Source organism: Rhineura floridana, chromosome 4, assembly GCF_030035675.1.
Source record: "Rhineura floridana isolate rRhiFlo1 chromosome 4, rRhiFlo1.hap2, whole genome shotgun sequence".
Lineage (NCBI taxonomy): Eukaryota > Metazoa > Chordata > Lepidosauria > Squamata > Rhineuridae > Rhineura > Rhineura floridana.
The window spans coordinates 24062866-24087333 of record NC_084483.1 but is presented as its reverse complement, the minus strand read 5'-3'; the positions used below and the strand labels follow the sequence as shown (position 1 = coordinate 24087333).

Here is a 24468-nt window from a genome sequence, read left to right as displayed (position 1 = left end):
TTTCTATTTCAGTTTATTTATTATTAACAACGTTTTATCTCACTTTCTAATTTCCTTCTGGCTGTTTCCCTTCAGGGCAGGGAGACCTACCTGCCTTTTCTCCCCTCCCCCCAAACTTCTCTATCTTCCCACCATCTTTACTCAGTACGCAAAGAGCTGCTGGTCCTGGCATCCATTCAACCAAAAGGCTATGGCATGGTTAGGGATTGGGGCAGGCAAGTGAGTAGGCACTTGGCAAGCTATGGCACTAAGAGGCCCATCTGAAAGTGATCCAAGGCCCACAGGAAGGTCCTGGCCCACTGTTTGGGAAACACTGCTTTAGGGAACCCACTGTCTGACCTGCAGCACTGTCCTATTCATGTTTCTTCAGAGATAAGTCTCACTGAGTTCAAGAGGATTACTCCCTAGAAAGCGTGTTTAGGATTGCAGCCAGAGCTGTGTAACTAACTCCCCTCTGCCTGACTTGCACTTCCTAGACTAATATCATCAAATGCAAAGATGTATCACTGAACACTAAAGTCAGGATCATTCAGACCATGGTATTCCCGATCTCTATGTATGGATGTGAAAGTTGGACAGTGAAAAAAGCAGATAAGAGAAAAATCCACTCATTTGAAATGTGGTGTTGGAGGAGAGCGTTGTGGATACTATTGACCGTGAAAAAGACCAATAATTGGGTGTTAGAACAAATTAAACCAGAACTATCACTAGAAGCTAAAATGATGAAACTGAGGTTATCATTCTTTGGACACATAATGAGAAGACATGATTCACTAGAAAAGAGAATAATGCTGGAAAAAACAGATGGGAGTAGAAAAAGAAGACCAAACAAGAGATGGATTGATTCCATAAAGGAAGCCACAGACCTCAACTTACAAGATCTGAACAGGGTGGTTCATGGCAGATGCTACTGGAGGTTGCTGATTCATAGGGTCGCCATAAGTTGTAATCGACTTGAAAGCACATAACAACAACAACAACCGAGGCTAATATGCGAATCAGAATTCAATTATCCTTTGGTTTTCATATTTCTCCACATTTGATGATACATTTTCCTCTCCACAATTTCCCCAAACATGTATAAAATACATATTTGAGGATAAAATGCATATTTTGTGGTAAATGCATAATAAAAATGTGAATTTTCATATGCTTTAAAAAAAGAAATCACAGAAATCTACAGAAACAAGGCTGAGGGGACAATGAATGAGCAGTTGCAAGTCTGACATGGATCAGAAACAGACTGATCTGCTAATCCTTATCTTCTGCACAACTGTTTCCTATGGCAGGGTAGGCTTAGTTCTGACTTGAGAGAATGAATATCGTCGTTGTCCCACTTTGAGGCTTCTGACATGCAGTTCACTACAATGTTTTGCTTTAACAGCAAGTGAATAAAATATAACTTTCTGCAACAATATTGCCATGTTTTCCATGAAAATGTCTGGCTTTGTTTTGCTGCATATAACTAGTCCTCACATTTGAGTGACTTTAAAGCATTGTTCATAGTTTCTGTGGCTACATTTTCTTTGTTTATTTTTGACTCACTTTCTTCTTTCGTTTTTTTTCTTGTAGTGGCACTAGCTACTTTCAGAGAGTTTTTTCATATACCTTCAGGATAAATTCATAATAATATTTGGAAACAATGTTCATTTTATAATTAAAGCGTTACCCGTTCCTTTTCCACAAATATGTTGGCAGCTGAACCAAATCTAAACTCTCAAGTGGTATTTACTTAATTGTGACTTGCTGTAGTGTTATTTAAAAGGGGTCGTTAGGTTAAAGCTATTTAAGCCTATCTGCATCGAACAGAATAGTCTTTGTGCTGGCATATATCAAAATTGTGTTGCTCATTATATGAGGTGAACATAGAAACATTCACAGTATATTTTAATACATTAGAGATGGTGGGGTTGTTCCTCAAGGGGATGAGACTTGTGCTATGAGGCAAAATATATTATTATTATTTGCTGCTCACAACAGAAGAGGCTGAACACAGTAGGGAGGCGTTTAGACCCATGTCTGTGAGGTTCAGAGTATGTGTCGGAATTCTACTGAGTTGCGTAGCAGAGTGGAGAGTATTGAGCGAGCTAGCGTGTGTGTGTTTGAATCTTTGCTAAGATTCTGCCTTCCCTGCAAGTTAGTCAGACAGAGACTTTAAGCTGTAAAATAAGAAACAACTACTTTATTCTGGAAGTACATGCTTAATAGGAAAGAGTCCTATATCTAGCTAACTAGCTATGTTGGAGCAGTCTGCAGTGGTCCCAGTGCAGCTCTCATGCTGGTTGAGAGGGAGAGACAAAAGAAAAAATGTCTGCTCCCCTCTTGAGAGAGAAGAAGGAAGTGGGAAGGCGGGAAGGAACTGGGATCAACATCCTTTGCATATCAGTCTAGCAGGAAGGGGGGAGATGGCAAGGATCAAAGGACAGGTATAGCCTAGCAACAAAGAGGTCTCCTCTTTAGCTACCCTTTTTAACCTCATGCAGCCTCAGCCCACCAAGTTGGAGTTGAACCTCATACATTTCAACAGTATGAGGAGCCTTTTGACCAATGTTCAACATGTGGTGTTCTCTTGATTTATGACAATGGTGAAGACACTTCCGACTCATTTTTATAAAGCTACATGGCTAATTTTCAGCTTTCATATAAGCAGAGCTTGGAAAAGTTACATTTTTGAACTACAACTCCCATCAGCCCCAGCCAGCATGGCCACTGGATTGGGCTGATGGGAGTTGTAGTTCAAAAAAGTAACTTTTCCAAGCTCTGCATATAAGTACACAAGAACACACTAAAGGGGGTTCAGCCAACCCTCTCAGTGTCTTGAGAGAATGCATGGGGGGTGAGGGGGTTGCTGGGTTGGTTGGACTAGCCCTTCTGCCGTGTCCTGTCCATCCGTGTGTTCAAAGTGTTTCAGAAGGGCTCTATATGTATACCTATGAAGAGCTAATCCATACAAGGGCAGGGGGACCCTGACTGGTACAGGGTTCCCTGTCATGTGGAAGAGCGCTACATGTGTTCATCAATACATGAAGAGCCTTCTGACAGGTGAACACATGGAGAGCAGTAGGTGTGCCTCTGAGTGTGCTGGTGGTAGAGGGCAGGGTTAGTCCATGTGGTCTTCTGACCCTATCTCATGTATTCTTTCAATCTGTGGGGGTGATGGTCTGAACCTTTGCCCCTTACATACACATTTCCTCATGGTCTTGCATAAGAAGACACTGTTCCATACACGAACTAACCCTCTTTCATAGAGTAGGCATATGAAATGGATTGAGGCATGCAGACTATCTCTTTCTCACTTTCCCTCACATATTGCCTCACATATTGCCGCCCTGGGCTCCTGCTGGGAGGAAGGGCAGGATATAAATCAAATAATAAATAAATAAATATTCAACTTCTGCCAGAAAAGGAGATTTGGGGCCAAACTAGACATGACAAATGATTGCATCTGTCTTAAGCGCATACTTGTTTCATTCACATATAAAGTGAGAGTGGGGGGTTGCTACTTAACAAAAAAGAGTGGGGGGCAGTGAAACCTACCCCCTCATCTTGTTTGACTACGCTCTGTAGATTCAAATCAATGTTGTTCACGCCTGTCTCACTTTCACTATCACAATCGGTTTGGGGAAAACTGATTAAAAGCTCCAGAACACAGTGAGGTAAATTGGGAGAGGTGATAGGTCTCTCTCTCTTTCTCTCTCGTTTTCTATAATGAGGACACTTCTCCACTTAATATGTGAAAAAGTAAGCTAGGGAAGGTGGTAGGTCTTTCTCTCCTTCCCTGTTTTATGTAACAAGTACACTTCCACCCCTTACTTTTTGTGTGAAAAGAGCAAGCATGTTCTTAAAATGCACATAGTTCCCTCTATATCAAGTTAGGCCCTTGGATACCTTCCTTGGATACCATGACCAGTAGTGACCTATTGTGAAAAACAGGTATTTTAATATATTGGAATACACTTAAGCTTTATTGCACTTTTTAAAAAGTGTAATCTCCTACTTAGCATGCTAATAATGAAGGGAATTAGGAGTTAATTTAGAAACTTTGGTAAGCCTAAACTTCATTAGAGAGCTTACTCATAAGGCCTTGCAAGTTAACATTGCAAGGCCTTATACTGAAGCTATCTAGCAGACACTGTCACATTTTACCTCTATCTACCAGTTCTTAATTTGCAACAAGGTAAGGCATTGCAGGGCTGTTCACCAAAGCTCATCTGAGCACATGCATTACTTTTCAGGCCATTGGAAGTCTACTGGGAAGTGTGCTACACATCAGCAGAAATCTAAAGAACCAATGCCATGGGCTTTCTATACATGCACATTTGTGAAAATTGAATGTTTAAGTTGCAGCTGGTTCATTTTCTTCTTTTCAAAGTGGCTAAAACAAAGCAAATCTCTAGATATCTTGAGTACAGGCAATGCTGGTGAGAATCATATTTCATGTGCATTATATGATCACTGATCTATTCCAAAATGCCAATGCAAAGAAACAAGGCTTGAGACAAGGAAGAGACATAGCTCAAGAGCACATCCTTTGAATGCAAATTATCCCAGATTAATTCCCTGAAATGTCCAGGTAGGGCTGATACCATGGAGAGCCACTACCAGTCCCTATAGATATTTCTGAGCTGGATGGATCAACAGTTTGTCTTAAGGCAGCCTTTTATGTTCCTGTACTTCCTAATGGTAGATAAAATATCTTTTTCAGGACAAAATTTTGTTAGTACTGGTGTGCAGGCTTCAAAGAGCTTCTCTTGTGAAGCAAAACAACTAGTATATAGTCATCAGCAGAAACTACTGCTGCAAAGGCTTTCTTTTTTAAATTGCAGTGCTATGCTTCCATGTACAGGATAATGTTTGAATGTTTTCATTGAAATAGTTGTAGAAGATGTTTACCTGTTTGTGAACTGAAATGGACAGGTCTTTCTTTAAAGTTCTCAGCCATTCATAAAAAAAACTTTGAGGGAAAAAGTTGGGTTATTTTCCAAAAATGTCTTCAGGTTATATTTTATGACCTTGATCTTTATTCTCTGTGATTCATTTCATGCAGCACAACATGTCATCTGTCAATATTACAGTAGATACTAATCAGAGTTCAGCAAGGCTGCCCTCTGCATGCCAACTGGACTTCACTGCTAGACATAGCTACTGTATCTATCTACTGTTAAGTCCCATTTATGATGTATGTGTCAGCCATGGATTAAATATATGTGGAAATGTTGCTTGAGAAGATTGTAATATCAGAAAGTTCTTGGTATATGAATTTGGGCCACTCAGATCCACAAAATTTTACAGCTGCAAATTTCACTCACCAATGTGTTTTGATGCTAGTTTGACCCAGATTAACACACTAAATGTTATTCTGGTATAGCAGTGGTTCTTATTTTCATTCAGACATAGCAGGGTTTTTTTTTCCTTTCCAAAGGTATAAGGAATTATTTGTGGATTTTTGTTTTACAGCTCATTCTACTTCACTGTAAGTCATTCACACTCACTTTTAGAAAATGGCAAATGCCCTTTTGCCTGAATGTGAAGGAAGACAGATGGGTGAAGGGGGGCTCTGAATTTCCAAGCAGAAATGGAGTAAGACGGATTATCTCCACCTCAGCATGACACCTGGACCATGTCCTTATCTTAGAGGTAAATGGATCAAAATGTTGCTGCCTGTTTATTTTTTCACCTTCTGTTTGGAGACTTTCCCTGATTAATTGCTGCCTAGTAATTGCTGCTGTTAACTAATGTCAGATCTAATTAACCTGTAAGGCCATCATCTACTACCTCAGCCACCCTCCTGACAAAAAAGAGAAGGTCACTGGCTAGGAGGGTGCTGAAGATGGCCACACTGCACTCATTCGTTTATTTGCTTTGGGCCCTGTTTGCTATTCCTGCTGGAATGCCTGGCGACAGCCTCCTAGAATTTCCCATCACATCTAATTGGCCTGCTGAAGCGGCAGAGAACACACGAATTAAGAAGTGTTTTCTTTAAAAACTTCTGGTTTTTCAGACACTTTGAGATCAGGTTTCATGTTGCTAAAATATCACACAGTTCCCTGTAATTTCCCGATCCCCCCCCCCGAAAGCTCTGGGAAGAATGTATTGAAAAAGAAACACTTTTGTATAGTTTAGCGGGACCAATGCCCAGGAGGTGGGGGCAAGTGTGGGGAGGAGTTGAAGAGTGGGTGGTGGTGGTGGTGATGGTAGTAACATTGCAAGGCATCTACAGAATTTTTCAGAGTTGCCAAAATTAACACATAGAAAGATATTTGGTATCAAAGTTCTCTACATTTGGCTCCACAAACACAATACCAATTGCAAAAACAAAGCTAAGGATTTCATGCTGATTAGTTCAATAAAATCTGTTTCATTATGAGCATTTGGGAAATGAAGCCATGAAGGACCGACTGATATTTCTATGGCTTCCCAGTGTTCGTACAAGACTGTGAATGCTATGCCAGCATCCTACTGTTCAGTGCGCTGGGGATGCTGCGGCAAACACACCATAGGCTTAATGAAGAAAGTGGTGGTCAGAAATAAAACACCGCCGTAGATTTTAACATTAAACAGCTGTTGCTAGGTTTGTTCACATAATCATGAATGCCTCTTGGAACAATGCTCCTGCCCCTGCCCCATTGGTGAGATACAAATACTGCTAGCTTCTTTGAGATGTCTGTGCTACCGCTTTCTGACAGCACTTTTGGGGGGAGTTTTATGGGAGTGCCTATAATTGTCCCAGCATCCTTAATTTACTTCCTGTTTTCTCATATAAGGTAGGAGAAAGGAACAGGTGTGCCAAGTAAACTGCACATGTATCTAGGAAATTATGTGACAGAGCCAGTCATATTATTGTACCTGCACCTGGTTTTCCCCAGATTGAGAATCTGTAATTTTCCTGCTATCCAGCACCATCATACCTCTTGGATGCTAATTGCCCACAAGCAAGGTATTCATTCGCATTCATTTTTTACTTTGCTGCTTTCAGTTAGGAAACTGTCAAATTGGGAAGACTGACCTCTCTGTGTTTAGTAAGCAACCCCCGCCTTCTCATTTTCTTTAATGAAGTGATAATTTTCCTGAAACGTTCTTAGGTTTCTGTTCTGGGTTTCCCTGCTCTTGTGCAGAATTTATATTTATGGCATGATGTGGGCTTGGGCTTCCTTCAGTTTTAGGGCCAGAATGGCACTGCTCAGAAGTACAATGGTGCATAGCACTGTGGCATGTTGAACTGATGGGGGCAGCCATTTTGTTGATGCACAATGTCCCTTTGTGCATGGAATTAGACAAGAAGTGACTGATATGTGGTAGCTTCCTGTACCATTTTTTAAAAAGCATTTTTATCTGGTGCAGCAGAGGTGTCACTTTGAAGTGGCTCTAAGCAGTGTAGACTGTTAAAAAGCAGGAAATGAGAGAGAACAGCTCTGGTATACCATATAAGAGCTCCTCGGTTTGTGTGTGTGCATGTAATTTTTTAGGATTTCCCTTGAATTATCTCAAACAATTTGCACATAAACAGGATGCAATGTATTTTAAGAAGTCCACATATGGAGACAGGATGGAACAAATTGGGACAGATTCATTCATCCCTAGTTTGCATTGAGCCTTAAGGCATGTTAGAGCAATGTTTATCAATACATGATATGTTTAGTCTCTGCAGCCTTTTTTTTTGCTCTACTGATTGCCTGAAAGTTACACACCAGAACCAGTAGGCAAGTAGCTAACTTCACTTATCAGTTTGATGATCCCTCTGACAGATCCTTTCAACATGTTTTCATATTTACATTGGAATACCCATCCAGTGTCTTCCAGAAGAGGTATAAGACCTTTCTGTTCCACGTTGGTAGTTAAGAATAGTGTGAGATGGAGGTGGTTTAGGAAGCAATCTTATACACAGTCACCTGGGAGTAAGCCCTATTGAACTTGATGGGACTTGGACTGTTAATCATTGCTATTGGAGTTTATGTATTTAAGTTATTGCTGCCTGACACAAACTCTTTGTTTGGGCTTTAAACCAAATAGAGAAATATAAAAAGCATAGCTGAGCAAAACTGACCTCAAGGTATCGACCAATATTTTAGTGTCAGTGTGTTCTGGAGAGAAAGTAACTTCTAAAAAAATATCCATGACTTGTGATACTTTCTCAGCTTCATGCACAGCGGCTGGGAGGAGGAAACTGTCTCTATTGTTTTATCATCTGAAAGCTTGAACAATGAGTTGTGTTGTACTGAGGAAGGAGCACAAGAGAAGCTTTACTATGACTCTTTGTCTGTCTTCATTCAGAGCCTTAGGGTATGTGCTGCTGCCAAGCCAGTTACACAGTAGTGTTATCCATTACAAACAAATGTATCATTTGTGTTGCCTTTTTATTCCGTGTATGTGTGTCTTATGTGATATGACAGATTCATCTGCATTACTCCTACTGAGGGTTCATATCTCTGGTGAATTTTCTTGGGTTATTCAGGGCCTCTTCTCATTACATACTGTAGTATTTTGTTGCTTCTTTGTATATGTCGATATTGGTGTTATTATGAAAACCTATGTGGTTGTCCCAGTGATATAGGATCAGGTAAATCCAAAGCCCTCACTGCATGGAGGCTAATTTATATGCACCAGGTTCTCCAAATATGCTCTCATGCACATGTATATGACACAGGAGCGAGCACCTCGTATTTGCTAGGGATGGAATGATCTATCCATTTCTGTTTTCTCAGTTTCTCATTTTTCCAATCTTAAATTCAGTTCTCCATATTCCTGATGCAAGTTGTGGGTTTTTCTTTAAAAAAATCCTCATGAAAATGCTACAGCATTGTAGTGCGAATTTCTCAGAATAAACACATTTTTGTAAGTTTTGACTACTCTCTACATTTTGCAAGCCATTTTTCATCATATAATGTATTTTTGCATGTTATCTTCACTCATCAAATCATTTTTATGCACACTTTCTCCTAATATATGTATTTTTGTAAACACTGTTCAGTTGGTGAACTCCATCACAATATTTGAATAAGTGCAAATTCTGAAGGATGGCTGTGTTTTGGTTCCCATATTCTATTGGAAAGTGCAAATTTGATAGATTTGGCTTAAAATGCGAACTGAATCAAAATTCTCACCCATCCCTAGTATTTGCAAACCATAACAGAATTAAGGTGGCATAAAAGCTTTAGGGTAGAATCCTACGTTCTGCAGTTATGGACAACAGGATGTTGAATGGCTCCCTCAGGGTTATTATAAACCTTGTCCTCTCCTGGCATATGTTGACTTGGTGCTGCTCTTTAAACTGTGCTGTGACTTGGTGGAGACATCTAGTTGCAGACAAGATCTTTACATGGCTTATAATGTCAGCATCCATCAGTGTTTCCTTTCCCAGGACCCTAGTGCACAAGTTACTGTTGGATTTCTGCCTTTCATGAAACTGTAAAAGGTACAAGAACACCCATTATAGAGAGGGCAATCCTATGCATGTTTGTTTAGAAACAGGTTCTTCTTTCAAATACTTTCAAATGAGTGTGCATAGGACTGCAGTCTTAAATAAGTAGTCTTGTAATCTTTTGCTGCTTAGTCCAGTAAAACCATCCACCATTCTTCCCACCCACTTCTTTTCAAACCATTGTTAGATGTTTCTTTTAAAATAAATATTTTAATTACTTTTGCAATTTCATTAAGAAAAAAAAGAAAAAGAAAAGAAAGAGGAAACAAAGAGGAAAAAACCCATCAACTCCCATTAACAAAACATTTAAGCATCTATACATCCATTTTAGTTTACACATATAGGTCAATATATTCCATCTAAATGTATCCAGATGAAGTTGGTGTAATAAGCAGAGCTTGGAAAAGTTACTTTTTTGAACTACAACTCCCATCAGCCCAATCCAGTGGCCATGCTGGCTGGGGCTGATGGGAGTTGTAGTTTAAAAAAGTAACTTTTCCAAGCTCTGAATAATGGTGTTTAGATGGTGGGTATTTGTCTTTCGAGGCTCAAAGTAAAAGTCTCTAAGAGACCATTAGGGCACATAAAGTCCATTCTAGTTGCCCATTGTTAGATATTTCTGTTTGTAGTCTTCTGGTCTGATGTGGTTTTTAAAGAAACAGCATGTGTAGGCACTAGAAGGATCACTTCTATGTCTACATACAGGTGGAAACCTATTATCCATGAGTATGTCCATGGCCGATGTATGGGTTCCTGCTAAGTTCTAAAAAACAATATCCAAATACCAGAACAGGCTGTACCACTTTAGGGACACAGACACATGAATAAATGTGTAAATTCCATATAAGTTTTTGCACATGGGCTGAAAAAGGACCAATGTCCTTCAAATTTAACACAAAACCCTGTATAACTCCCCCCAGCAAATCTGTCTGATATTAGGCACCCTCGATAGTTTCAGCTGAAGATTTTGATAGTTCACATTCTACTAAAAGTAAAGATTGAGATATTCAGTAGAAACGTCTTGTTGTTTCAAAATTGAAAATGGCCATCCCTTTCTGGCTACAATTTTTAACATTTGTCTTAAAGACAGGAGGGTTTAGCATAATATTGCAACATTGGTTCCATCAACTAAGGAGGTGCTGATAATAAATGTCATGTGATAGCCCTTGTCTTTTGTTAAATGGCTCTCATCACAATATTTATCAGACAGCAAAATGACTTGTTCAGTGGGGCAAAGAACAGTACTATACATTGCAATTGCTGAAGGAAATAGTTACTCCAGCATTTATTGAAACACACACATAAAATGTGAATGTTAGACTGCAATCCTATGCACACTCTGAGAGTAAATCCCATTGAATTCAGTAGGACATAGTTCTGTCGGTACAGGTAGGATCACACTAACACATGTGGCTTTAACACTTGTGTTCCCAGACATGTGAACACTCATGTTTTACATCCAAATGCTATTTTAATTATTTGTATACATTTATGCTCAGTTTTTGCCCTGCAAACAATTTGCGATCTAAATAATTCAAACAGCAAGATAAAGCAAATAACCAATGCAATGCACCCCATTAAATACACTTCAATGAAAAAAAAGAGCTCAAAGCTCCCCTTCCACTTCCAGAGCCTCATGACTCAATGTGGCTCATGATAGGGGTAGCCTTAGCTCAGGGATGATGGGAGCTGTAGTCCAACAGTATGCTGGCTGGAACTGATGGGAGCCCAACAACAACAGTAGCAGCAGCAATGGGAAGGCCACAGGTTTCCTATCCCTGACTTATAGATGCAGCATGTCTGCATCCTAGCCATGTACTTATTAAAGATATGTGATCACTGCAGCTGACCAACGAAACAGTGGACCTGCAAGATAGGCTATGAAACCCTTGTCCCTAGAGCTTTTCTTTTCTGCCTCTGTTTTCTCTGCCAGTTGTGAGTTTTCATTTCCTTTTTGAATATGCCATCTGTGCTAAACCGCAAACCAAACATCTTCATCTGGTAAAATATTTCTTCCATGACCAATTCCTTAAGCATCTTTGATGTTATGTTTGTATCTAGCTGCCCTCTTTTCCAGAAATCCAGACCACTTCTTTAATGGCATTTCCAAACATCTCTACTTGTCATCTCTTTTTCCCTCCTCCATCATATTGCTATCAGTAATCAAAAGCAGTGTGAAGAATTAGTCAGCCTCAAGAGAAGCAGCAAAATGTACCGTCTCTCCTTTTTGGACAACAGCACACTATGAATCTGACTGCTTCCTTCTTCTCTTTGCCTTCTCCCCAGGTGGTTGAGAGGACCCATCCCGTCTTGGCTATGATATTTCCTCTCTTGCTACTGTTGTTGATGTTGCTGCTGGCTTTCCATTGACTTGATTGATTTCTTGCTGACAGGCACATAAATCATGTCCATTCATAATGGGTAGTGTCAGGCGTTGCCTGTACTAACTATGCTTTTGCTCTAACACATTTAGCACCGTGTGCAGTAACTTTTTTGGGGTGGCAGGAGCAGCCGCGGTGGTGGCGAGGATTTACAACTTTATAGATGTACTTTGTTTTGGTCAATTTGTGTGAATAGAAGCAATAGGTCTCTCTGGAGCAGTTGTGGGAGGAAAGAATCTCATTGGTTTTCAGACACAGTAGGGTACGTTTATGAAGGATATTTTATGGTTTTCTTTCTGGTACCTCAGTTGTGGTTCAAGGCTGCTTCATAAGTCACATTTGTGTCTGAAAAAGAACAGAAATTCAGTGTTGGGTCTATAATATGTAACTGTCTTTATGAAAACATGTGAGAAGTATTTCTCCCTTTTTTTTTGGCCTGTGTAGCAGAGAAAGCAAATACCCTATTCTTCATATAGTTTAATACTGAAATGTGGGCGCATTGATATTTATATTAGGGATGGAGAACTGGTGACCCTCCAGATGTTTCTGGCCTACAACTCCCACCATCATTGGCTATGTTGTCTGGGGCTGATGGGAGCTGGAGTCCACCAACATCTGGATGACCACCGGTTCCCCATTCCTGATTTATAAGTAACTAATTACTGTACTGTAACTATATTGCTTCAGACTTCAGGTGGGGGGCTGTATATCTGAATATCTGAGTTAAATGGCGCTATTTTCCCCAAAATTTCCTTGCTATCAGTGGGTGGTGTGTATGTGCATTTTGGTGAATATCCTTGGGGGAAGGAGGAAGAATTGTTCAACAGCTTCCCTCTCCCAAAGATTCTCTTCTGAAAAAAAATGCACCTCACTTTTTGAATAAAAAGCTGAATAAAACTGTATTCTTACTTCACATTGGTGACTGAAGGAAGCAATAGGTTAAGGGAGCAGGACTGGAAGGAGTAGGGGCCAAGCCCATGGTGTCCTTCAATGATAATAAACCATACTGAAACTGGATTCTCAGTTTTACTTAAAATTCATTTTGGCAAATATTCTCCAGAGGAGGGCAGAAATTTCCCAACAGGAGAGGAGGAGCTTAAAAAAGAAAAAGATCCCCACTTAAAAAAAAAGATTTCAGAAAATTTTTATCTGAAAATTTTGTTAGAAAATTCATATCTGAGACACTTTGACAGAAAATCCTTATCTGAGAAATTTGCAACCCTAGAAGGCTAGAGTCCTTCTCCCTGATATTATAGCCCGATGCAAGCATTGTTAGCTTATGTGTACGTTAACACAGGAGCAAGAAGTGAGGCTGAGCTGAGTAGCCCCACCCCTAATATCACATACTCCATCTAGACTCTCCCAGAATGTCTGCAAGTATAGCACAAATATCTGTAGGGAGAGAGCTTTCACTGATATATAAAGGCTTCTGTGGAATCTTGAATCCTGAACAATTGGTGTCCCTCATCCTGTGAAAGACTTCATGCGGGCAACTATATGTACAAAGGCCTTCTTCCCATAGATGCCCACACTGTATGCATGACATGAGAGAGCCTAGATGTCAGAGTGGAGCTACTTCTGTGTTGATGTACCCAGGAGCTAATGACACCAGCATAGGGCTCCAGGTGTGGGGATTGCTCTTCATATCACTTGTCTGCCATGGGATGAGTTATTTGCTTGGGCCAGGTCTCCATGTTGTGCTGTATACCTCCAGTTGTGCAAGCTTTGTAGGTCTTTCTCCAGTAGGGATGGGGGAGAAATTTGATTTGTCACATTTAAAGGCAAATCTACCTAATTTGCACTTTCCAAAACAGTACATGAAATGAAACCAAAATTCGCACTTCTTCAAATTTTGCAATGTAGTTCTCCTGCCAAGCAATGTGTACAAAAATGTATATATTTGGATAAAGTGTGCATATATTAGTGAATATAACATACAAAATGCATTATATTAGGCAAACTCGCATACAAACATGTATATATTAAGAGATATTCACACTAAAATGCTGATGAATTTTCATGAGAACTTAAAAATATTCCTGCAAACTAATGGAGATAAGTGAACTTAAGAATGGAAAAATTAGAAATTGAGATAAACCAAAACCAAGAGATTTGCCCATCCTGTTCTCCAGGAACTTCCAATAGACATGAAGGACACACAAGGAATGACACTGTATCTTGATGTATACTATACTCTCATCTTATTTTGGTCTTCCTGTCTCTCAAAGTAGGATCAGCACCTTCTTTTGTCAACCTATCAGGCTCCAACCCTATACACACTTACTTGGGAGTAAGTCCCATTTAACTCAGCGGTACTTATTTCTGTGTAGAAATGACTCTGAAGCACTTATGATGTTGCATCAAGATAAAATCCCATGACTATTGCACATGACTTCTCAAGCAAAGTCAGCTGTAACTGTGCAAGTTTCTTTCAGAGGGAAAAGTGTTGTAGAACAATGGACACTGTAACCAGTTATGTAAGGCAAAGACAACCCTGTACAATTATTAGAATTATCAGGTTTGATGTATATGAGATTTGTTCATCCAGAGTACTTTCAGTACTGAAATGTCTGTGTATTACATTGGAACACGGGAAGCAGCCTTATACCGAGTCAGGCCATTAGTCTGTCTAGCCCATTATTTTCAGCTCAGCACTAACTGGCAGTGGCTCTCCAGTGTTCGAGGCAAGAGTCTTTCCCAGCCCTACTAGGAGATGCCAGGGATTGAACCTGGAATCTTCTGCATAAAAAGTATGTCCTCTGCACTGAGCTAAGGCCATCCCCAATATCTGTAGGTCAAAAATACTGATAATCAGGGTCTCTAAAGATTATGTATAAGTTTTAATGTAACATGAAGGGATGGTTGAGTATGAAATATTAGGAGTAATATTGGCTCTGTGTATATCCTGGATTATGAGGCATGTAGGGGTAATTCCCCCCTCTAGGATGCACACCTTAACGTGGTGAGGGGGTTTGAGAGTGTTGAAGAAGCTGAGAGCAATGCTGTCAGGAGTCTAGACCAAGAGGCTAGACTCCCAGCAGGGGCACCCATGGCGGAATGGTCAAAGCTGAGACGCCAGACTAAGATGCATCCAAACTCAGAGGAAGGCAATGGTAAACCACCTCTGAATACCTCTTACCACGAAAACCCTAGCAACAGAGTATCCAAAATGCAACATGAGATAGCGCTGGATGATGAGACCCCCAGGTCAGAAGGCACTCAAGGAGCTACTGGGGAAGACCCAAGGACAAGTACGAGTAGTGCTGTGACTAATGATGCAGCTGAGTCTAAGCCAACAGGGGGCCCAGAGGCTGATGCGCACAGATGCAAAAGGAGAGTCCAGAGTTGTACAACACACACAATAGGAACATGGAATGTGAGATGCATGAAGCAGGGAAAGTTAGAAATTGTCAAGCAAGAAATGGAACGTATCAACATTACAATACTTGGTGTGAGTGAATTAAAATGGACAGGAATGGGACATTTTCCATTGGGCAACTACAAAATATTTTATGCAGGAAATGAGGAATTAAGAAGAAATGGGGTTGCTTCAATAGTGAGAAGTGATGTAGCAAAAACAATTAAGAGCTATAACGCAAGGTCTGAGCGATGATATCAGTGAGATTTAACAGGAAAAAGATTAACATAACCATCATCCAAGTCTACACTCCAACGACAATTTTTTCGCAGAAGCATAGGAAGAAATTGATCACACACCAAAACAAGATGTGCTGATAATCATGGGGGACTGGATGCAAAAGTAGGGAACAGAGAAGAACTAGGAATTGTGGGAAAATGGAGCTTAGGAGATAGAAATGAAGCAGGAGAAAGACTTATTGAATTCTGTGAAGCCAATAATTTCTTGTGAACATATTTTTTGAGCAACCGAAAAGAGGACTGTACACGTGGACATCACCAAATGGTCAATATAGGAATCAAATTGATTATATAATTGGTAGCAAAAGATGGAGAAGTTCCATACTCTCTGCGAAAAGACCAGAAGCAGACTGTGGTACAGATCATGAACTGGTCATATCGAAAATCAGAGTAAAGCTAAAGAACAACAACAAAGCAATCGTAATGCTAAAATCCAATTTAAATAACATCCCAGAAGAATATAAAGATCAAATAAGGAACAGATTTGAGACTTTAAACTTAGTTAAAACAGAGAACCAGAAGAACTTTGGAGTGAAGTCAGAGACATTATCAGGGAAGAATGCAAAAAGATAATACCTCTAGTTAAAAAGAGGGAAGGATCTCAATGGATGACTGATGAAACTCTTAACATTGTTAAAGAGAGAAGGAAAGCAAAAGCAAAAGGAGATAGAAACACGGTCAGAACCCTAAATGCAACTATACAGCAACTAAAATGTAGGGACAAAGAGAACTATTACAATGGTTATTGTATAGAAATAGAAGAGGACAACAAAATGGGTAGAACAAGAGCCCTATTCCAAAACATTAGAGAAATGAAAGGGAAATTTAAACCACGAGTAGGGATGTTGAATAATCAACAGGGGAACACACTGACTGGCTGAGATAAAATAAAAGGAAGATGGAAGCAATACACTGAAGAACTCTGTAAGAGAGATGCCCGGATGACAGATTCATTCACGGTGGAACCGTATGATGAAGAACCAGAAATTTTAGAATGTGAGGTGAAAGCTGCTCTTCAAATACTTGGAAGAAACAAGTCAACAGGAACAGATGGCATACCAACAGAGTTGCTACAAGCTACTGAGACTGAATCTGTCCAAAAGTTGACAAACATCTGTCAACAAATATGGAAAACTAAACAATGGCCTACAGACTGGAAGTGTTCCATATACATCCCAATTCCAAAGAAAGAGGATCCCAGGGAATGCAGTAATTATTGAACTATTGCCTTAATATCCCATGCAAGTAAAGTAATGTTCAAGATTCTACAATAAAGGCTCTTACCATATATGGAGTGAGAAATGCCAGACGTCCAAGCTGGATTTAGAAAGTGAAGAGGCACCAGAGATCATATCGCAAACATACGTTGGATAATGGAACGGAGCAAGGAATTTCAGATGGAAATCACCCTGTGCTTTATAGATTACAGCAAAGCCTTTGATTGTGTAGATCATAAAAAACTATGGAATGCTTTAAAAGAAATGGTCGTGCCATTGCATCTGATTGGCCTAGTGCGCAACCTATACTCTGGACAAGAGACTACTTAAGTCCTGAATCACTCTGTGGATTTGGGTGCTGCAAAAAGGCTGCATATTTAACGCAACAGCTGCATTAATAATAAAAAAAGCAAAACCAAGCCAATTAGGGAAACACCCTAAGTTTACCAGAAATAGGGGTAGAGAGGTGAGGGGATTTTGATTGAGAGATCTAGTTTTTAATCACAGTGAATTATTTCCCCAGGGAAGTCTAATCACAGTGATATGGAGGGGGGACTATAGACAGTGCTTGTTTTTCTTATTACCACCCACTGCCCCATGCAAATCAATGGAGAGAGAGCTTTCTTCCAGGGAAAAAATGCTGTATTCAAAGTAAGTACATATTAAAAAAAACCCTGCCAACTAGGGTTGCCAGGTCAGAAGCAACCCAAAACCTGAGATTTGAGGGGCGGGCCCTAGTAATGTCACAGGGTGGGCCCTAGTGATGTCATTAAGCATGATACATGAAGCATCAATCACAGTTGCTTGGAGCATACAATAAAAAAAATCTGATTGGAAATTAAGATAGAAATCTTAGCTAAAAGATGGAGCCTGGGTAGGGAACATTTAATCTAGCCTACTTGCTTTCAGCAAGAAGGGTTAAGTGCCGTCAGGCGAGTCCAGTCATCAGAAGGTCACTGTAGGGACAAAGGAGCTTAGTGTTGTGGAGATGTTAGATGGGAGCTCTGGGGAGTAAAGATGGATGCTCCTGAAGGCTGTAATTCTAAACACACTTACTAAGGGATTAAGCCCCGTAGAACTCAACAAGACTGACTTCTAATAGATATAGTTTGGATTGTGCTGTTGGTAAACCTTGACTAGGGATCCTCTACAAAGTCATCCATATCCAAGCAGGGCTGGCAACCCCCTGCCTGGAATGCCCTGCCCTTATCTTTTAACGTGGCTGCTCCAAACTTCTTTACAGATTTGACCCTTCACTTCAGAAAGAGGTCTGAGAAATGAGTAAGAGTAAGAAGTATCTTTTAAAATTGTTCTTTTCAATTCACTCTTGAATGCACATCATACCTAGGGCAGATCCACACCATTCATTTAAAGCACATTCAACACCCATTTGAAGCACATGAATCCCACCACAGAATCATGGGAACTACAGTTTGTTAAGAGTGGTGAGAACTATAACTGTGAGGGGGAAACGACACTTCCCAGGATTCTTTAGGGGATGTTGTGCACTTTAAATGCGAGTTGGATGTGCTTTAAACGTATTGTGTGAATCCACTTAATAAATTTTGCCTGCATATAAATTGTTTTAATTAATTTTTCAAAATTGAAATGAGCTATAAACTGTAGTGGGTGACCATGGGCTACTCACCATCTCTCAGCCTATCTGCCCCTCAGGATGAAAACAATGGAGAACCATGACCACCCCAAGGCATACTTAAAATGTAGAGCAAGTATTGTACAAGCATAGTGTGAAATCGGATACTTATTGGGACACAGTATAACAAAATATTTATATAAGCATGACTATCAAATATGTTTATTATTTATACAACCTGTAAAGATATTTATAGTGCAATCCTTTGTTTGTTTACTCAGAAGCAAGTCCCAATGTATTCAGTAGGGCTTACTTAACCAGGGAAAACTGTACTCTCAAGTGATAAGGAACTTGTTCTTTTAACAAGCCTTTTAAGTTGAGACCTTATCCCAGTCTGTGTCTGTGTTAGAATTGCTTTTTAATGTGTTTTTAAACCTTTTCTTTTAAAAAAAGTTTTTAAAGCTTTTAAAAATGTTTTTAAAGATGTTTTGTTTTAATATATTTTAAAGTCTGTTTTTATGATTTTTAAAGTGTTTTTAGTGCTTTTGTTTGCCGCCTTGAGCTCCTGCTGGGAGGAAGGGTGGGGTATACATCAAATAATAAATAAATAAAAATAAATAAATAAACATTCACCCAACCGAGAATTTGGAATCATGCCACTTTAAGCTGTTTTGCAACTGTTTATATTTGTTTTATGGTTATTGTTTTTAAAGGTATTTATTTATTATTGTGAGCTGCCTTGGTTTCCAATCACCAACCCTACCTCACAGGGTTGTTGGAAAGGACACACACACACACACACACAGAGGTGTGTAAAAATACACCCCATATAATCCTAACCATGTCTACTCAAAAGTAAGTCCTAATGGAGTATTGGGTTAAATACTTTCATATTTCATAGCCCATGGTCTGACTCTTGCACAGAAGAGGGAAAAAAACCTTTAAGCCATATTACTTACACAAACTGCAAAATCTGAAAGCCTCCATTTTCTGACGTTGAAATTAAGCTTAGGCATGCCTGGATCAAGAAGTCACAACCTGGCTTCATTTATTGGCTACAATCCTGAAAGGGCGGGGTTAGAGCAGGAGCTTGAACAAGTTACTTTTTTAAACTACAACTCCCATCAGCCCCAGCCAGCATGGCCACTGGATTGGGCTGATGGGAGTTGTAGTTAGAGCGAGGAGCTGTTCTGTAAAACAGATTTAACAGTCGTGCCGAGGGTGGTTGATGTTTTGGTGTATATCTCGGGAACCAGACCACCTAGAAACTTTTTTTAAAAAAATTGAAGCTGAGAGTCCGGAGATTAAGGGGCACTAGCCAGAGAGGCAGAGGGCCCCCAAAAAACTGAAGACTCCAGCCGAAAACCGGAGTCCTGGTAACCCTACCGCCAACACACACACACACACACACACACACACACGAGAGAGAGAGAGAGAGAGAGAGAGAGAGAGAGAGAGAGAGAGATCCTTGGGATAACAGAGTCCTTGCTGGGAAGGCGACACTTCCACCATGACATTCTTTCCGGGGGATCTATGTTCTTTTTTTCACTCTCCACCTCCTATGATTTCTATTGTACCCACCCCAAAACACCAGTCTGCCTTTGTGGGAGAACCACTGCAGCTATCATTCTTAAATTTAACAGGCTTCATCCCCTTCACAGGGGTGACCATACCAGCAACATGCATCCAATTCTGTGAAAAGAAAAAATATGTCACCATTGTTATATTCCCCATTACAGTGAATGGGGCAAAACAGAGCTTCCTTTTTAACCAGTCTAATTTGGTCCCAGATAATGAGTTGGAAAGACACAGAGCAGCTCTGAAACAGACAGGGCTACTTCCTAAAGTTACAGATAACAGATACAAGGCAAATTTTGTGGCTAGTCAGACCCCTGTAAAATACCCTGTCTTGAAGTAGGGTGCTGAATTGATGAAGTTCCAGTTGCTTCAGCTCTCAACCTATGATTTCCATGGGAAAAAATAATTGAATGAACCTTGATAAATAGTGATATATCATACAGCACTTTTCCAAAAGGGTTATTTTAAATGTAAACAGTGGTTAATAAATTAATATATACAGCAAATTCTAAATAGCAAATTGCACTGGAATGAGGATTGCAGACCCTAAATCTCATTATTATACTTCCCTTCCCAAGAAAATGAAATCTGAACCCTTAAATACTGTAAATTGCAGTGATTGCCTTTTAACGGTATCATTGTTTAATTAAGGGCCCAGTTTGACTGTCTTATCTGTAAACAAAAATCAAATTATTTACTTTAGCAGGACCTTGCATGACTGCATGTTTCAGCTTATATGTGCATATGAAACAATATGAAATAAAACTATTGTCTTTAGGGTTGCCAGGTTCAGGGCCTGAGACTGATCCTGTATCTTTATGAGAAGAGAAAGTCAGCCAAGTGCAGGTGTTCTTGCAACACTTGTAATGGGAAAAACCACAAGGTGGAATTCTCCCTTCCCCCTGCACAACTTTGAAAGATACAGAAGACCTCTTGGAGGCTGGGCCTGGCAGCTAAGAGGTCTTCTGTATCTTTAAAAGTTGTGCAGGGGGAAGGGAGAATTCCACCTTGTGGTTTTTCCCATTACAGAGTTTCAAGAACACCTGCACTTGGCTGACTTTCTCTTCTAAAGATACAGGATCAGTCTCAGGCCCTGAACCTGGCAACCCTAGTTGTCTTTAAATTGTTGTTAGCCATCTTGGGTGCTCACAGTGATGCAGAAAGGCAAACTATAAATATTTAAATAATCTAATCATGGTTCTTCTTTGTGGTGTGTAAAGTTTGCACGCTAACACTAGCCATTCTTTGTGGCTTATTTGCACAGGTACAGAAACTCTCCATGTGACTAATAAGAACTGTGGGAGTGGACACTCTGCATATCATGGTGGCAGTGTAACTGCATTCAAGAGAAAGGCATTTGACCTTTGTCACCTGGTAAAGATAATGTGTAGACCAATTGTGAGTATGGGTATATATTGGTATGGAAAATGGCATAATGGTTCATCCTTATTCCTATCTATATTCCTTTTTTGTTGTGGAATGTAAATTTCAGATTTCAGTACAGTGATGCTCAGCATTATTCAAAAAGCATGGGGCATCCACAGCCCTACCATTTCTTCTTTAGATGAATCAAATATTATTCCCTAAAAAGGTTTGCCTTATTTTCTTGAATGCTACATGAACTGGGGAAGACTATTTCCTCAATGTTTTGCTCACTTGGAATGTCATTGGAGGTGGCCTTTTTGTGATATGTGGTTTTATTTATACATATATACAGAATCAGTATAGGTGGCAATAGTGCTGAATTCCAAGAGATGCTCCCAAAGTTTGCTGCTTTCTCATCAGGTTTCTAGGAAGAATGAGCTAGCTCTGCCTCCCCAAATGCTGTTAGCTTCTGGAGTCTAAAACTCAGCCTCCGTGTGACTCCAAAATTATCAGTCTATAATTCCCTTGCACACACATAGACACCTCAATGACATCACCTCCCACCAGGGGAAGGGTCCAGAAAAACATGCCTTCTTTTGCCACACTGGTTATCACCTTCCTGAAGTGACTTCAGCTGTTTAGTTTCTCTGGCAACATATTGCCTCTAGCTTGCAAAGCAAAGGAGAAATTAAATAGACCTGGTCAGGACTGTTTACAGGCCCGTTGCTAGCACATGGCCAGGTAGGGCACTGGCCTGAGGGACCAGGATCTCACACAGGGCCCCAGGAGGTCCTCCTGGGATAAGCGCAGGCCAGCAGCAGAGGAGGGAATCAGTGGGTGGTGTTGCAGGCAAGCCCCACCAGCTCTACAACAACAGGGTCTGTCCTGCTCAGCTGTGCCGCTGCTGGGAAAGAGAAGCACCAGGATGATTGCTAAGGAACTGCCCCGCCCGTCCTGAGTTTCAGGCATGGGAGGAGAGGCGGTGCTTACTGGCCTGTAGCAGCAGAAGCAAGACAATGCTGAGAGGAGGAAGGCGTTGGAAAAGAGACTAACTATGTCTATTCTAATTGCTCAGAAGTAAGCCCTGTTGAATTCAGAAGAGCTTTAGAACTGCAACCAAAGAGTGTGCTGTGAAGCTTGGAAGGAAGGTAAGAAGGCTTTCCTGGGTTTCTTAGGCTGCAATCCAGTAATGTCTACTCAGAAGTAAGCTCCATTGGGTTCAATGGGACTTACTCCCAGGTAAATGCATTGGATTGCAGCCTTAATTACATAATAACTATTGCCTCATTGATGTGTTCCCTTTGCCTCACTGATCAAATAGAGAGAGAGAGAGAGAGTGTGTGTGAGTTAAGAGCTTCCCTCTCCTTTTACAGGCAAACTTCCATTGTTCAGGTCTCTCCTGGGGCTTTGGTATATGAATTCCCTCTCTCTCTCCTCCCCCCCCACCACCCCACCACCCCAGTTCTAGCTGGGAAGCTTCTATTATTATTTTCATTGATATCTTCCTTTTTCTATAAGGAACTCAAAGATGGTTCTTCCTCTCCGGATTTTATCCTCTTAACACCTCTGTGAGGTAGGTTAGACTGAGAGACAGTTACAGGCCCAAGGCCACCCAGCGAGCTTCATGACTGAGCAGGGATTTGAAACCAGGTCTGGCAGGAGGTCCTAGTTATCATATGTCTCTTTAACTTGGGAACTTGTACATTTATGATGGTTAAAGTAGAGAAGCCAACAGGAACAGTGAAAAATGAGAACTATTTCTCAGTACATTTTGTGGAACATCCCAGGCCCTGATTCAATACAATCTGTCTATTATTAACATGGTAAACCAGAATAAATTCTTAGGAGCTGAGGCCTACAAAATAAGCAAATTTACCCCAACAAATTAAAATAAATCAAAATTTTGTATTTTTATTTTATAACAGGGGGTTGCAATATTGGTAAAGAGTCGTTTTCTTTGAAAGGAGAGGGGCCACAAGGGAGGAGGAATGTGGTTTGAGGAGGAAAGGGAGGGGACAACAGCCCACTGATACCCTGTGCCCGAGGGCCCCCAGAAACCTAGAGGTGCCCTAACTATTTACTTGACAAAATAAACTGATCTTTTCCAGACTCCAGTCTTACAGCCATAGAATCACATGGCTGGAGGGGACCCTGAGAGTTATTAAGCTCACGGCCGGAGTTCAACTCCAACGGAAGGAGGAAGTCGAATCTCTGGTAAAAGGGGTCGAAGTCCACTCAGCCTTCCATCCATCCATGGTCAGTAAAATGAGTACCCGGCATACACTGGGGGGTAAAGAAAGGCCAGGGAAGGAACTGACAAAACCACCCCATATATACGGTCTGCCTAGTAAATGTCGCAAGACGTCACCCTAAGAGTCGGAAATGACTCACACTACAAGTGTGGGGACACCTTTACCTTTTTTAATGCTTTAGGTGGGAAACATTGGAACAATTGGACATGTATTGATAAATCTAATTGCTAACCAAGTGCCTTTAAGACTGGGTTCCCAATGTGTTGCCCGTAGGTACCACAGTACCCTCAGACATCCCCTTCATGTCCTCCAAGGCCCCTTTTATACTCATGGATGCTCCCCATGCAATTTAGAACCCTGACTGTGCACTGTGGAAGAGGCTCCCAGCTTCAGACTTTTGACCTCAGACTTGTGGAAGGCTGTATACTGAATGAATGTGATGCATCAGAAGCAGTGGGGCTTGGCAGCACACCCCTGCTCCTTGCATGACTATTTACACATGAGTAATTTGAATGCCAAAGTAGGGTTCGTATTTCACCCTAAATTTATATTGTTTATGGTAGATAACTGACTATTACAAAGGCAAATTGGCAAATGTGCTAATGAAGCTTCAATTTCTGACATTTTGCTAACAAAGCTCAGAGCTCACCAAGTACTTTCAGGAATGATCCAAGTTCATCCCCTGTGCCTGTACTTACTAGTAAAGAATTGGTGTAATATAGGGTTGAATCCAACTAAGTCATGCGCAGAGTTGAAATCAATGGCCAACTTAATTCCATTGATTTTAGTGGATATATTCTGAGGATGACTTAGCTGGATACAACCCATAATGTTTTAAGGGCATAGGCAGTGAGTTGAATCTCTGCGGCTCAGATTTCAGCTTTACCCATGAAATGGCTGGGTGGCCTTATGCCAGCCTCCATTTTCTCAGTCTCATCCCTTCCATTCCAATCCATAATATGGTGATCATAACACTGGCCTACCATTCAGAGTTATCAGGATGCAA

General features: G+C 40.6%; 1 long non-coding RNA gene across 1 annotated transcript in view; it reads left to right on the top strand.

Moving 5' to 3' along the window:
* Positions 1 to 24468, top strand: part of LOC133382943 (uncharacterized) — a 54206-nt gene that overhangs the window by 17184 nt on the left and 12554 nt on the right. Inside the window, exons 2-4 of the long non-coding RNA XR_009762125.1 lie at positions 5458 to 5637; positions 21110 to 21243; positions 22286 to 22358. This is a non-coding gene — a long non-coding RNA (uncharacterized LOC133382943). The remainder of the gene's footprint in view (positions 1 to 5457; positions 5638 to 21109; positions 21244 to 22285; positions 22359 to 24468) is intronic.